At 45.8% G+C, this 14,312-nt stretch overlaps 1 protein-coding gene across 2 annotated transcripts in view; it reads left to right on the plus strand.

The window, feature by feature from the left end:
• Positions 1-14,312, plus strand: part of FAM168A (family with sequence similarity 168 member A) — a 124,142-nt gene that overhangs the window by 946 nt on the left and 108,884 nt on the right. The gene's annotated exons all lie outside the window — the stretch shown is intronic.

A 14,312-nucleotide genomic window follows, 5' to 3' on the forward strand; every position in this document is an offset into this window, starting at 1 on the left:
GCTCGGTTCCTGTCCTTTATAGAAAGCAGGGGAGCCTGGAAGTATGGAAATGAAATAAATATTCATTAGCAGAAAGAGGTTTGCACCGGGTTGGGTTTTTGGGGGCGTTTTTGCCCCCTCACTGCACACGGTGATGGGATTTTGGGTTATGGTTTGTATTTCCATAGGCTGAGTTTTATTTATTTGGTGCTCATTATTGTCAAGTGCAGAAAAATGAGCAGGTTGAGGGTATTTTTTTCCCCCCTCTTCTGGACAAAGACATGTTGTGCTAAGCAGAAAGAAACCCCAGAAAGGTTCTATTTCTGTTTTAATCAGAATATGATTTAAGATGCAGTGGTGTGTTTATTTTTGCTGCTAAATAGTGATGGAGGAAGTCAGAGCCTTTTTTTTTTTGTGTGTGTGTGTGTGTTTTTTTTTAAAGGAATGTGAATGATGGAAACATCTTTAGGGAAACATTTTGCTGGACTTGATTGCATCAACTGCATTATTTCATAAAATGTGAGCTGTGAAGTGGTTGTTGATTAGAACTCAAATTGAGGAGCGATGTTGAGCAATGTAAAGAAAAAGGAAATTAGTATGAAGAGGCCAAATGCTTATTTTCTTTTTTTTCCCTCCAGTTCTTTCTGGTTCTGAATTTTAACTGTTTCATGGATTCTCCTGACCCTTATGGTTGAGTCTGTTTGAAAAAAAACAACCCAAACAACAACTATGATGTGTATATTTATTCTTGTTATACATACATAGTTATTAAAAGGACTGATATCGGTCAGCATTGTGTATTTTGCATTAAATTTGTGTTAAATCTGATTAACTTTTGTCCTCTAAGTTGCAAATACCAACTTGCCCTGCTGCGTATCCCAACTTTTTATTTACCAAAGCAAATGTTGACGGTTTTTAGAAGGATTTTTTCCATCCCAAACCCTGTGCTTTACTTTAGGGAAGATGGGATAAGTATTACAGATGTTATTGTTCAGTTCTGGGGGGTTTGGGGTATATTCTTCAGCTGATTAAAATTGCTGTCTGTCACAAAGGGAATACACTCTCAGGTATTAGGATAGCTGGATTTATATGCTCTGGAACAAAGGGACTGGGAGCAAAAGGTGTTTGGAGTTTGTTCAGAAAATATTCCTTGGAGTGATAAACCTGAATTGCAGAAAAATGTACATGGAATAACCTGGATACAGTGATTTAGGGAGAAATCTGTGGAGCTGCTTTGGTTGGTGCTCACCTGTCAAACTCCGTGCTGAGCCTGCACTGCAGCGGGGAACAACCCAGGGGGTGAAAATCTGCTGGATCAAGTGAAGTTTCCCTGGTCCCCATGGTCCAAGGGATAAGAGAACAGGGCAGAGAGGTGCTGGAAGCGTTTCTGAGCAGAGTGAGGATGCTCTGGAGCAGCCGCTCGGTGGAAGGGCTGCAGTACCTGCGCTGGAGGCACAATTGGGATGATAATTGAGCTGGGTGAATTGGATCCTGTGCTGTGCCCGGCCCGGAGGTGTGTGTGGGGTCCAGGGCGCTGCCTGCCTGTGGGAGCTTGGCAGGGAGGTGGGACACTGGGGTGTCACCTGCCGTGGCCAGAGCTCCCTCCGGCTCTGGCTCCAGGTGTGCTGGCACTCCGCACCCGCTCCTCAGGTGCTCCCCCAGGAACACCGAGCGCATCCCGGCTCTGCAGGGCATCTCTTGGGCTGCCAGGAGGGCAGCCCGGCTTTGTTCCCTCCCTCTGAGAGCCCTCTGCTCCCTCAGCAGGGTCAGGAGCTCCGTTTGTGTCCCAGCCCTGCCTTTGGGGCCGATGGCATCTGCAGAGGCCCCGGTTTCCCTTTCCGCAGCAGCGCGAGTGCTCCGGGAACTTTGTGTTTCCTCTGCGGTTCCCAGAGCCTCTCCCTGTGCTCTCCCTGCTCCTGCTCCCTCCTCCCTCATCCTCCTCATCTGCTGGGCTCAGTTCTGCTGCTGAAAACCCACCTCTGCTCGCCTGCAGTCCCTAGGAATATTCAGTCAATATTCAGTCCACAAGAGCATTTGCTGCTTACAACCCACCTCTGCTCACCTGCAGTCCCTAGGAATATTCAGTGTGGAATGTCTGACTGGGAAACAGCTCCTGGCATGCTCTGTGGTATTTTCTTCCTGCTGCTTCCAAATTCCAACCCCTTGGTCCCTCTGGATGCTGCTGGATTCTCGTGCCGTGCAGATGAAGATTTCTGTTTTCAGTGACAAATAAAATCCACCTGTCTGCTTTTTTACCTGTTGACGGTCTTTTAAATCTCTGAATTAAAAAAAATACTGATTCTTGATCTGTCACTGTTTAAAAGTGGGGATGAATTTTTAGGAATTATTTCCATGGGACTCAAATGCCAGCTGGACAGGCAGAGTTCTCCAGAGCTGTTTATATTGTGTCACTTTCTTGTTCCTTCCACTCAGCTGAATCACTTTGTTCCTGCTTTTGTGTCACAAGCACTGAAATCCCTAAATGTCAGTGGCAGGGCTGTGTTTATTTATGGAAATTCACGGAATCCCAGGAGGATTTGGGTTGGGAGGGACCTTAAATCCCATCCAGTGCCACCCCTGCCATGGCAGGGACACCTTCCACTGCCCCAGATTGCTCCCAGCCCCATCCAACCTGTCCTTGGACATTCCAGGGATCCAGGGGCAGCCACAGCTGCTCTGGGCACCTGCGCCAGCTCCTTCCCACCCTCACATGGGGAACTTTTTCCCAGTAAAATTTGTGTAAACCTGATTTTAGGAGAAAGTCAGGATGTGATTGCGCTTGCTACCTGCCCACCTGGGCAGAGAGACAGTAAAATCAGTGTAAAATCAATGTACAAACATGCCTATGATCTATATTTCATGTTATGCTCTGCTTTAACAGTGCTTTGTTGGGTGGGTGATCTTGAGGTGGGGTTTTCTGTTTGTTTTGGGAAGCCACAGTTGGGAATTTCTGGGATTTTCTTTTGCTGAGGACAGGTGTGCCATGGGCGTGTGAGGCAGCAATCCCAGACCTGCAATTGGCATCCCAGGCAGCAAAGATGCAGCTTTTGGATCTTTTTGGCAATTCCATGAAGGCAGATCTGAGTTTTGTGGGAGCTCTTTATTTTTAAGACCCACGTAGGGAAGGAGCTTCTGTTGATGATGACGGAGGCTCACAGATTTTTTACAGCGTGAGTGGGACTCGGATTAATTTTCCAGAGCTCCTCTGGGTTTTGTTTACTATGGATGTGCAGAAAACCCTGAGCACTGCACAGGAATTTCAAGTGACTGTGCTTTCTGGGAGGAAAGAATAATAAAATGTGGGCCTGCTGACGCTCCCCAGCAAACCATTCAGGAGATTATCGTCATAGGATTTATAAAAGCTGAATAAAACACACCCCATTCCCCTCCTCTAGTTTGTATTTGTGCTTCACCCTGTCTCCTCTTCATTTCCTTGGCTGAAAGGGTCCCGTGGAAAACTGGAGAGTGGAAAAATGAGAATTTAGAGCAGAAAACTGGGGTTGGTGCAATAATTTCTCAATAGGAAGGCAGAAGCTGAAGTGTGTTTGTAGGCTGATGGGTTTTGCCTTCCTTGTCTCAGCAAGGGTTAGAGATTTGGGAGGATTATTGGAGACAAGCTTAGAGTATTTTATGAGAGGAAAAGTACTAAACTGGCAAAAAAAAAAAAAAGAAAAAGAAAAAAAAAAAGAATAGATGGCATCATGCCTGCTAGGCATGTCTAATTCTTTGATAGAATGGATAAAGATTGCAGACTGCAGCAGAAGTTAAAATAGACCATAACATCTCGGGGTCCGCAGGGTTTTTCCTTCTAATTTGCTGTAGAGCTTAATAAAAAAGATTTGCCTCTTTTATGGCATCAGGCTCTTTATCTGCCACAAATTAAAGCCCAGTGCTCGAGCTGCTGCTTTCTCTGCCCTTAGATAGCAGCTCCCTAAATTTGATAACGAGTGGGTTTTACCATCCTGAGTTTGCAAAACACATCCTGAGGACTGGGGAGAAGTTTTGAGCTTCTTTTTCTTGATTTCCCTTTCGGTTCTGTATACCTGGATTTATAGCCAATAATAACTCGCTTTTTAATGGACAAGGGGATTTTTGGGGTTATTTTAAACAAGGTTCTAAGAGTCCTTGGACAGACAGGTTCTAGAGCCTTTTCCCTGCTGAAAAGTATTTTGTGTGAAGCTCACGAGCATTTAAAATGCAATTACTTTGGAATAGGTCCCTGTGTAAACATTTGGTTCTGTAGCAGTTTATTCTGCAAATCATTTTCTTCAGCTTTCTGTGTATGGTGTCACTTAATGAGACTTTTAATGGCTTTTACAAAATTATGGCTTTCCACATATTTTCCAGTTTGCTCTTGTATTGCCTTGCATTCGCAGCACAAGTTTTCAAGCCTTACAATGCAGTGCCATAAATTGGAGAGCTGGGCTCTTTTTCTCTGCCATAGCATCCAAATCCCAGCTGTTGAACTTTCTGGGATAGCTGAGTCTTTTAATATGGATTTGGGAGCTCAAGGAAGTATTCCTTTGTATAAGAAATGTTTAAAATTGGATCCCTTGGAGAAGCAAACACGACGGAGCAGCATCCAGCCGCGTGGTTTTGCTTTCCAGGGAAGCTGTGCTGCTGCTGCTGGAGCAGGTGCCAGGGACGGGGTGGGTTCCTGGGGGTTCCTGAAGGGTGGCACATCTGCAGCAAGCGTGGCAGAACTGGGCATGGAGAGAAGGACAAAATAAGGGAAAATTTATGGGTGTAAATGCTGGCACAGCTGATTGCCCAGGGAGGTGGTGGCTGCCTCATCCCTCACCCTGCCCAAGGTGGCACTTCAATTAATGTCTAACTATTGCTTCCAAAAGCCAGTTATTGTCTAAATGCAGGTCCTTTGGGACCCAATAACCTTTCCCTTTGGGGGGAACTCTTAATTCCACTGTCAAGTGCTCTTTGGTTGTGGTGCACTCAAACTCGGGGCACTGCCTGGGAGCGCTGGGCAGGTTCTGTCTGAGGGGCTCTGGCTTTCCCACCTTGTTCCCTGGATTCCAGGGGATCTGGAATGGTTCTGGGCTCTGATGGGCCCAGCAGAGCCCCACTGCAGCTCCCTTGGCTGGGCATTTTCCACCAGTGCTGCTGTTACTCATCTGTCCCTGGGCCAGCCCTGAGCCTGCTCAGCTGCTGTGCTGGCACACACAGTGGTCATTTTTTAACGGGGATGTCGTCTCAAAAGATTGCCTGTCACACTGCAGCACTCCCCTTTAGCACCATGGATCTCCTCAGCTTTGCTTGACAATCCCTATTTTCCATAACATTGGCTTGGCTGTCGCTGATTTCACTCCTGTTCTTTAAAGCCCGGACCCAGCCTGATTCGGTTTTCCCTTGTTTTGTCCAGAGCTCGTGTCTGGCAAACAGGGTGGTGTTTACTTGAGTCATTTTGCCCTCTCCTGATGCAGTTGTGTTAGAAATGTTTGACTTCCAAATTTTCTCCTGTGTTCAGAAAAATACTGCAAGTGAGCCCTTGTGGTCTCTGGAATAGTGGAGGACTCCATGGTTAAACATCCTGGGCTTTGGGGCATCATTCCACAGTGGAATGCAGAGCTGCTGGAGACCTTGGGATACCTTCCAGTCCATTCACTCCTCCAGGCAAGCTCAAGTGTCCCTAGAGCATCCTTAACAAACGCATTTCTGATTTTCCCTTAAAGTCTCCCAGTCTCAGAGGTGCCAGCCTGCTCGGGAAGCTGGCAGCGAACCCTTAACCAATTTGGTTAAAAGCTTTTCCAGTATCTTAGATCTTTTAGGAAGCAATTCTTGGCTGCCAGGGTGGGCAGCCCTGGCACAGGGTGCCCAGAGCAGCTGGGGCTGTCCCTGCACCCCTGGAATTTTTCCAGGCCAGGCTGGACAGGGCTCGGAGCAGCCTGGGACGGTGGAAGGTGTTCCTGCCATGGCAGGGATGGAATTGGGTGATCTTTCAGGTCCCTTCCAGTCCAAGCCATCCTGGGATGCTGAGATCTCTGAGAAATGAAGATGCTTTGCTTTTTATTCATTTATTTGCTATTTTATTTATTTATTTATAACCCACCCCCTTGTTTCTGCTGTCCCTGATGGGAGCATGTCACATCCTCCTCCAGTTTGTGTTCCTGGGCTGGCACAGCCCTTTACTGTGTTCTTATGGATCAGTTTGTATCCAAATCCCTTCATTATTCCCTCAGCTTTCCTCTGTACTCTGGTGTGTTTACTTCTCTCTCTCCTCAGACTTGGCACTGCGTGGCCTTGTCAGCATTGTATAAAACAAAATAATGCTGCTTTCCACATGGCACTCTTAAAACAATCTGAACTGCCTTTTTTTAAAATCCTTCTCCTTTTTTTGGCAATTCCACTGTATTGTTAACATTTTCCTTGTGATCCAATATCCCCTCAGGGTTGTTTTCTCCTGTCCATCAGCCCAGTTGGGACCTCTCCACTTGCACAATGTACCCTGCCCTTACATTTGTCATTATTGGGTTTCACCAGGCTCTTTTGGTTTGGCACAGTTTGGTCCTGACTCATGCATGTGGTTTCATTTTGGCTGTGTCCTGTAATTGCTTTTATGTAAATTGTTAAATCATCTTTCTGGTGTCCTCCCATTGATGGTGAGGGGAGTTCAATCTCTGATTTGCCCCAGAAGCTTTTCCAAACTTCACTCTGGAGCTGTTTCCTTTCTGATCCCAAAAGCACTTTGAAACTCAGTGAGTGGATCATCTATATGCAAATTCCTTCATTTTCCCTCTGCTGTGTTGCATTTGTGGAAAATCAGGTGATGCCAGTTTTCATTGCAGTTGGACTCACAATATCTTAAAGGTCTTTTCCGACCCAGATGATTCTGTGAGCCTGTGATTATGTTGATATTTTGTTAAGATGATAGCTGAAAAGCACAAATGTCATACAGGTTGAAATCAATTATTGAAATCAAGAACATTCTGCAATCCTGATTGAATTACTAAACTGAGATACGTTTAAATACAAGTCTGTTCTTTTCCTGCTCTGTCAAGGCTTCCAGTCTGGTGATTCCTGCAGCTTTATTGCTTGTAACAAGGCCCAAATCAGTTACTTGGTGTTACAAATTGTCACCCATGATTTAGGGAAGCTAATCTCTTGTAATTACTTGCTGCATGAGAGTTTCTGTATCCCTCCTGTTCCCTCCCAAACCCCACATGGGTTTTTTCCCCAGTGTGAACTCACCTGTCTTGGTGGTTCCCAGAGCTTCACCCATTGAAACACAGCAAGTTTCTGCCCTGGAAATGCAGTTTTCCTGCAGTGTTGATAGCTGTCAGAGAGGTGAGCCTTCCCACCTTTTTCCAGGGATGCATTGCAGCCATCTCTTCCTTTCACATCTGAACGGGCACTAATAATTTTCAAATCCAGTCACATGCTCATTTTTTTCTTTCCTGCTGGCCAGGATTTCATTTGTTCCTGCTTGTTAGCCAGACTCCCTACATCCATATATAGCAACAGAAAATTCTTTTTTTTTTTTTTTTTTTGTCTGACTTTGTGCCTCATTTCCCCCTCTAAGTGTCCTTCTCCTGTGTTCAGCTGTGCCTTTCCTGGATGCATCAGCAGTTTCATCTGGGAAGGTGTCTTATTAGTTGGGAAGGTGCTGGCTCTGCAATTTGTGCTCTCTCCCCTCCCTCCAGTATTGTTCCATCACTCCAACCCAAACATTCTCTCGTCCCTCGTGCAGCCTTGTTCAGTTCCAGGATTTTTTGGGGCCTTCCCTTGCATCCTTTAGCTCAGGGATCCAGGTGCAAGGAGCCTGCGGATGCAGCGTGGAGCAGGCAGCATTGCATCTGGAGGCACTGGCCTGCCAGAGGAATTTGCAGCTTGCAGTTCCTGCCTCTGCCCGAGCTCCAGGCTCAGCACAAGCCTCTGTCCTGCTTGGGAGCAGGTTCCTGCTGCTCTGGGAGGCAGCTCCTCTCCTGGCACCCTGCACCAGAGGGAAGGAAGAGCCTGGCATGGCGCAGTGTGAAGGTTGCCAAACCTTGGCTCGGGCTTTCCCTGGAGCTCCTTTCCAGGATCCCTGAGCTCTCTGCTCACCTGCCTGGCTCCAGCTGATGCAGCTCCTTCTCCTGGCCACAGTGATCAGCCAGTGTTGAAGAGGAAACCCATGGCAGGCAGTGTTTCTTGGAGGCCACGGTGCTGATCCCCAAAGCAGGTTTGCAGAGGCTGGATTTCTGAGCACAGCCTGGAGAAAGCAGCAGGAAACCGTTTTTCTCCCTAATCCAAGCTCGTTTTTCCCTGCCAGCACTGAATCCACGCGTGGAGTTTGGTGTGACTTTCACCATGGGTGTTTCCCTGGATGTCCTTGACTTTCTCCTGTTTCCCTGATGCTCTTCACTGACGTTCCTGGCACTTGACTTGAGTGTTCCATCCTGTTCCCTGCAGCTTGTGTGTTTTCCCCTTCTCCTGACACAAAGCCCCATGTTTGTCTTTTTCCCCTCTGCTTGTGGCCAGAGTTTCAGGCTCTAACCAAATTCCACATAACAGAATTGTCTTCAGTGAGGATTTTTTTGGGATGAAATTTCAGCCTCAGGCTCGACTTATTAATTCAGGGGAGATCTCCCTGCCAGAAAACCCAAATTTCCAACTTTTTGTATTGTGGCTCATAATTTGCTGGGGACGAACAATGCTCTTGTGATCCAATGTTGGAAGACTGGCACCTGCTTCTTTCCATGCCCCAAATTTCCCTCCAGGTTCCAAACTGCATAGGCAGTGCCTCAGTTTCCCATTTGGAATGGGGCAAAAAGGGTTGGCAATGTCTGTACTTGCAGAGAGAGATAAATTAAATATTGGAGGGTGCTGCAGTGACAAATTCCCCCCTTTCTCTGCCACATGCAGGCATGGGAAGGTTGTACTTGGGCTCCTTTATTTAAAGTCTTAGACAGGTTTCAGAGCCACATGGATCCCTGCCACATGGAAATGTGTCTGTGTGACATCAGGGCTGTGGGGACAGCTCTGGTGTCACCCTTGCTCAGGTTTGCACTTGAGGCCTCTGATCTGTGCAAATAATCTTGATTTGAATCTTCTCTGCGTGTGAGACCTCTCTCCCCAGGGCTGTGCTGGCAGCCAGGATTAGCTGGGCTTTGCTTCCTTGACAATCTTGTTTTTAAATCTGGAAGGACCTCAGCAGAGTTCTCTCCTGGGGCAGGGAGGGAGCTCATTCTGGAAAATGTTTCTCTTGGTGTTATCAGGATTTTCTGGCTATCAGGATAAGCCATGGGGCTTGTGGGTCATGGAGTTTTCTTCCTGCAGGAAGTTGTGCCTTCACTTTAGGTTAGCTTTTACCTGACCTTTCTATGATTTTTATCTTCTTATGATTTTTTTTTCATATTTCTTGCTTTCTGTGGGTGTTTATATTTACCCAAACATAGTGGGAAGAGCATTGGGTAAAACAATATCTTATTTTTCGCCTTTTGGTTTCCTCCTGCCCTCTGGAGATACCAGATTCCAGGAACATGGAGGGAGGAGAAAACAGGGCAGTGTTCCTTTTCCCGCCTCAAGGTAGACACCAGGAGCTGCTGTACTTTTAGGGATATTGCCATTAGGTAAAGAGAGAGAAGAAAAAACCCCAGATATTGAATTTACTTGAGCTGTGTTCTCATGAAGATGCTTCGCTGGGTATCAGCGCTGTCTGCAAATCTTTTTACGTTGAAATAACTGAATGGGAGTTTCCATTTTAGAGTTACTGGGGAGTATCCAGAGTCTATTCCTGGTGCTGGGAGCGGAAATCTGCTTTAATTGGAGCGCTTTGCTGGGAGTTGTGTTTCCTGCCAGAGCCCTAACAGTGGGAAGGATCAGCAGCATGAGGGGTTATAAAACCCCCAGGCATTTCACATTCATTTCAAGTAGCTGGATAGAGTAAAAAAACCCAAAACTGGGCAAACAGAGACTCTGCACGGAGGATTCAGAGACTGCTTTTAAAACCTTCCCAAAAAGCACCTGAATCCGTGGGGACACAGTTCCTGAGCTCCCTTCTGTGTTTGTTTTACTGAGTGGCTCCTGCTCGGAGAGCAGATAAAAATCCACTGCTGCCACAAATAGCACTCGAGATTTCGGTGCTGATTATAATTAACCCTGATGCTTTCTGCCTGATTTGGTTCGTTTTTGTGTTTGTAGGCAGCACACAGGAGTGCAGGAACAAACCCAATTAACGCTGGGAAGTGAAGGCAGGGTGTTATCAGATAACCCAGGGAATGAAGAGAGCTGGAAGCCTTTAAAAATAGTTTCTTTTCAAGATAACTGTGTCACTCTAATTTCAGAAGAAAAATGTGTGTAGGTGCATTATTTTTACAGCCAGTTTTGTTTCCCAAAATGCCTTGAAAAATCGAGCTGATCCATTAAAATTGCTTTTCCTTCAGTGTTTCATCTTAGAGGGATTCTTCTACACAGGGATGATTTATTCCTGCTTGGCACTGTGTCCGTAATGCACATTATTAGCAAACTCTCACAATTCTGTTCTCACATGCTAAAATAAAGAGGAAAATTAAAAGATTTTGTTTCATGTCCATCATCCCAGATTATCTGGGCTTTATTTCTGAATACAGTCTGAATACAGAATGGGTGAGAAGCCATCACTGGAGGTTAAAGACACCATTGTGTTCTCATGTGGATTTTCACTTTGGGTTATTTAGTATCTCAAAACTTGTGTCTCTATAAATCCATAAATCAGGAATGTTGTGGAAATCCATTTTCCAAAGGTTACTGATTTCAATTTACCCACTCAGGATTCTGTGTACAATAAACATCTCTTAAAAATGAAAGAAGACCCAGAGACAGCCAGACCCCAATGAATAAAGGGGTGCTTAAAGGTTTGAACTCAGTCCTGCTAGAGCAGATCTGCCTCCTACTTAGAGCCAAGTTCATTTCAACTTGATTTGAAGTTAATAATGCCTAAATAGGTAGCTAGTTTTTGTCATCACTAGGAAATTAAATCAAATTGAGTTTCCTGTGCTTAAATTACTGTTTCCAATTAAGTGGCTCAAAGGAGAGCAGCAGCACTGAGAACTCACCCTGGTCCTGCTGGAACCTGTGGGATGGATCCAGGGAAGCTCTTGTTTAAATTCTGACCTGGGAGGCATTTTAGAACCAAGTGATACTCTGGTGAAGAGAATTGGCAGGATGTTGGCAAATAAATATTATATTAATCACATTAAAAATGGGTTCTTGTTGTCAAGTGGATGGGTTTTAGAAGGGTTCCAATGATCCAGCAGTGGATGCAACAGGGTTTTGGGAGGCTGGAGAGGAGAAGGCTCCAGGGAGACCTTAGAGCACCTTCCAGTGCCTAAAGGGGCTCTGAGAAAGTTGTTTTATGGGTGGTGCTCAAAGGGATTGCAGAGCAGGTGGGTGTAAACACCAGCAGCGATGCTGCAACAAAAAAGGCAATTTTAAATATAATTTTTTAATTTTTTTTTTAGTTTCTAGGTGTATGAACAAGAAAATATTTAGAAGAGAACAGATTTCATTTCTGTATTTGGTGCTTGTGACTTTCCTGGGTATGATTTCCATTTCAGCATCCTGAAATAGCTCCTGGATAAGTTGTAGGGGAACGGAAGAAACGCAGAAATAGTCTGAGGACTAGAAAAACACACACAGAGAAGCACAGAGCCGGGTCTGCTTGGCTTGTCAGAGGCAGAGTCTGACTGCAGGAGCATCCCAGAGAAAATTCCAGGCACTGAGTGCCCTCCCATGCATCCTAGGAAGTTTTAAAGGGAGAACCCTTTAAAGGTGAACTGCCTTTTGGGGTGAAAGATCCAAGGAAAAGAGCACTTCCCACCTCTAAAATTGATCATTTTTTGTTTAAAACTGTACAGACCAGTGCAGGGCATGTTCTTGTCATGATTAGGTTGGTTGCTGGTGACATTTAAATGATGAAACTGTGCCCAGGGTTTTCTTCCCAGGCAGAAAGGATTGCAGGAGGGCACCAGGCACCGTTAACCCCTGGCTGTGGCACAGGGGTGATGGAGTTTGCTGATTGGAACATCAGTTTTTATTTCATGGGCCAAACTTCATTAAAATCATTAAACATTAAAATCACCACCTCCTTCTAGTCCAGCATTTCTGTGGAGGATGGCACAGGGGGAAGGGTGGGTTTGGGATACAGCTCAAATTTACTGGAGCTGGAGACGAGCCCAAAAATGTTGTGGAGCACATGGGGAACATGGGAATGCAACTGGTTTGCTGGGAGTGAAGGTTAAAAAGATTTCTATTTATATCAGAAATGTATTCCCCTATATAGAATCACAGATTTGTTAAGGTTGGAAAAACCCTCCAAGCCCATCAAATCCAACCGTTCCTCAGCACTGCCAAGGCCACCACTGCCCCATGTCCCCAAGGGCCACATCCACACAGCTTTAAATTCCTCCAGGGATGGGGCCTCACTGCCCTGGGCAGCTGTGCCAGGCTGGGCCTTTTTCCAGAGTGGAATATTCACAATATCCAATCTAAACCTCCCACTGAACCTCCTTTGTCCCCCAGCTGCCTCATTATATGGGAGGATGTCTCAAAGCTGTAAAACACCTGTGGGAGCCTGGGCTGGCTGGCAGTGTGATCATTGTCTGGTGGGTCTCCACACAGGAGCAGTTAAGGGAGGGATTGATGCACTGCACCACCCCTATAATTACTCTGCAATTATTATTTATTATTAATTGATTCTCCCCAAATCAATCCCATCCCAAGTGTTCACCTCTGGCCGCTGCATCCTAATTTAGGGAACTGTATAAAATGGAGTTTCAGTGGGTGCCAGCACCAGGTGAAACAGTGCAGCAAGACAAAGCCTCTGTTGGAATGCTGTGGCTCCAGGTGATACCTGTGGTGCCTGGATGTGTCCAGGTGATCCCTGTGCTCCCTGGGCACCGTCCCTGGCATTTCCAGCAGTGCCGCGTGCACTGCTCAGCCTTTGTCTGCATCTCACACTCATCCCTGCCAGTTGTGCCTCGCCATCCTGGCCTGACTGATGTTTGAAGTGATCTAAGAATACCTCAGATGTATTGTCAGGGGGCTCAGTGCTAAATAAATGATAGGAGAGATGAGATCCTAGCAAGCGTTTGGGTAACATAAGCAAGATTAATGGTTTGGAGCCTGTTTTCTGAACAGTGGGACGTGATTGATCAAAGGGAAAAAATTGTCTCTGTGCCTCCTTTGTACCAAAACTTTCAAGAGCTGAAAATGAGCAGCTGAAGGAAGAGATGCAGAGCTTAGGGAAGAACCTTGTGATGAAAAACTAGGGTGGGAGGTTATGAAAGTACAGGTTGACAGCTCTGTCCTCTTTATCAACCTTTCCCCATAGGGATCTGCTGTAGAAGATTTTGGACGGGCTGCTGTAGCCTGGATAGGTACTTTGAAATTTTTTTTACAGTATTTTTTAAAAATCAAAGACTTTCATTGTGCTGTGAATAAGATTTGAGTTTCTAGAAAGCTGGTTCCTTCTGCTATCCAGGGAGGAAAGAGCTGAAGAGGAGGAGGGCTGCTCTCCCAGGGAAGGTGTGCCTGGGGATCTGGGGAGAAAGGCAAGGACAGATTTTCATGTGCCTCACTCCCTGCAAATAACGCTCCTTGCAATTGCTGCTCCTCAAGTCAGAATTTAGGACTTTAAGACTTAGAATGATATTCTGCCTTTTTCCAGTATCTTTCTTTAAAAAATGTTGCCCTGACTAATCTAACAGTGGGGATGGGCTTTCATTTAGCTCAACCCAAATAGCAGAGCTGGTATAGGAATAAACATGAATTCAATATCAATAGAGGAGATTGATTTTGTAAAAACACTGCAAGGAGAAAGGTGGTTTAAACCCATTTGCTCCATGCCCAGAATAACCATGTGTAAATTGTGATCACTCCTGCACTCCAAGTGTCAGTGTTAATTTGAGTCTTTTATAAACCACTTGGTTGTTGAATATTGGAAAGAAATTTAACCCCCTTAGAAGAAATCAGGAAGATTGCTTCCATTGAGGTAATTAGATACAAATTTGAGTGGGGATTTTTTTAATAAAGATTAAATGATCTGTTCAACTGTTTCAGGCCCTGCTTGAGATACACACACCTGTGTCTAGCTTGTTGAGCATTTTCCTCATTAATTAAGAGCACTTTCCTTGTGTTATTACTTAATTGGGTATCACAGGGAACCTGATGAGACAATGAAATGGTCTTAATTGCAGACAAGCTAAAAGCACGACGCTGCACACGCTGGAGCGCTCCACGACGTGAGCCCAGCTTGTCACCGTGTGCCAACAGCCACGGTGCCCGCTCAGGGGAGAGGGAGCCCCATGGCATTCATTCAGCGTGAGCCACACAGCCAGGCTGGGCTGGGCAGCAGGATTTGG

Source organism: Ammospiza caudacuta, chromosome 2 (genome assembly GCF_027887145.1).
Source record: "Ammospiza caudacuta isolate bAmmCau1 chromosome 2, bAmmCau1.pri, whole genome shotgun sequence".
NCBI lineage: Eukaryota > Metazoa > Chordata > Aves > Passeriformes > Passerellidae > Ammospiza > Ammospiza caudacuta.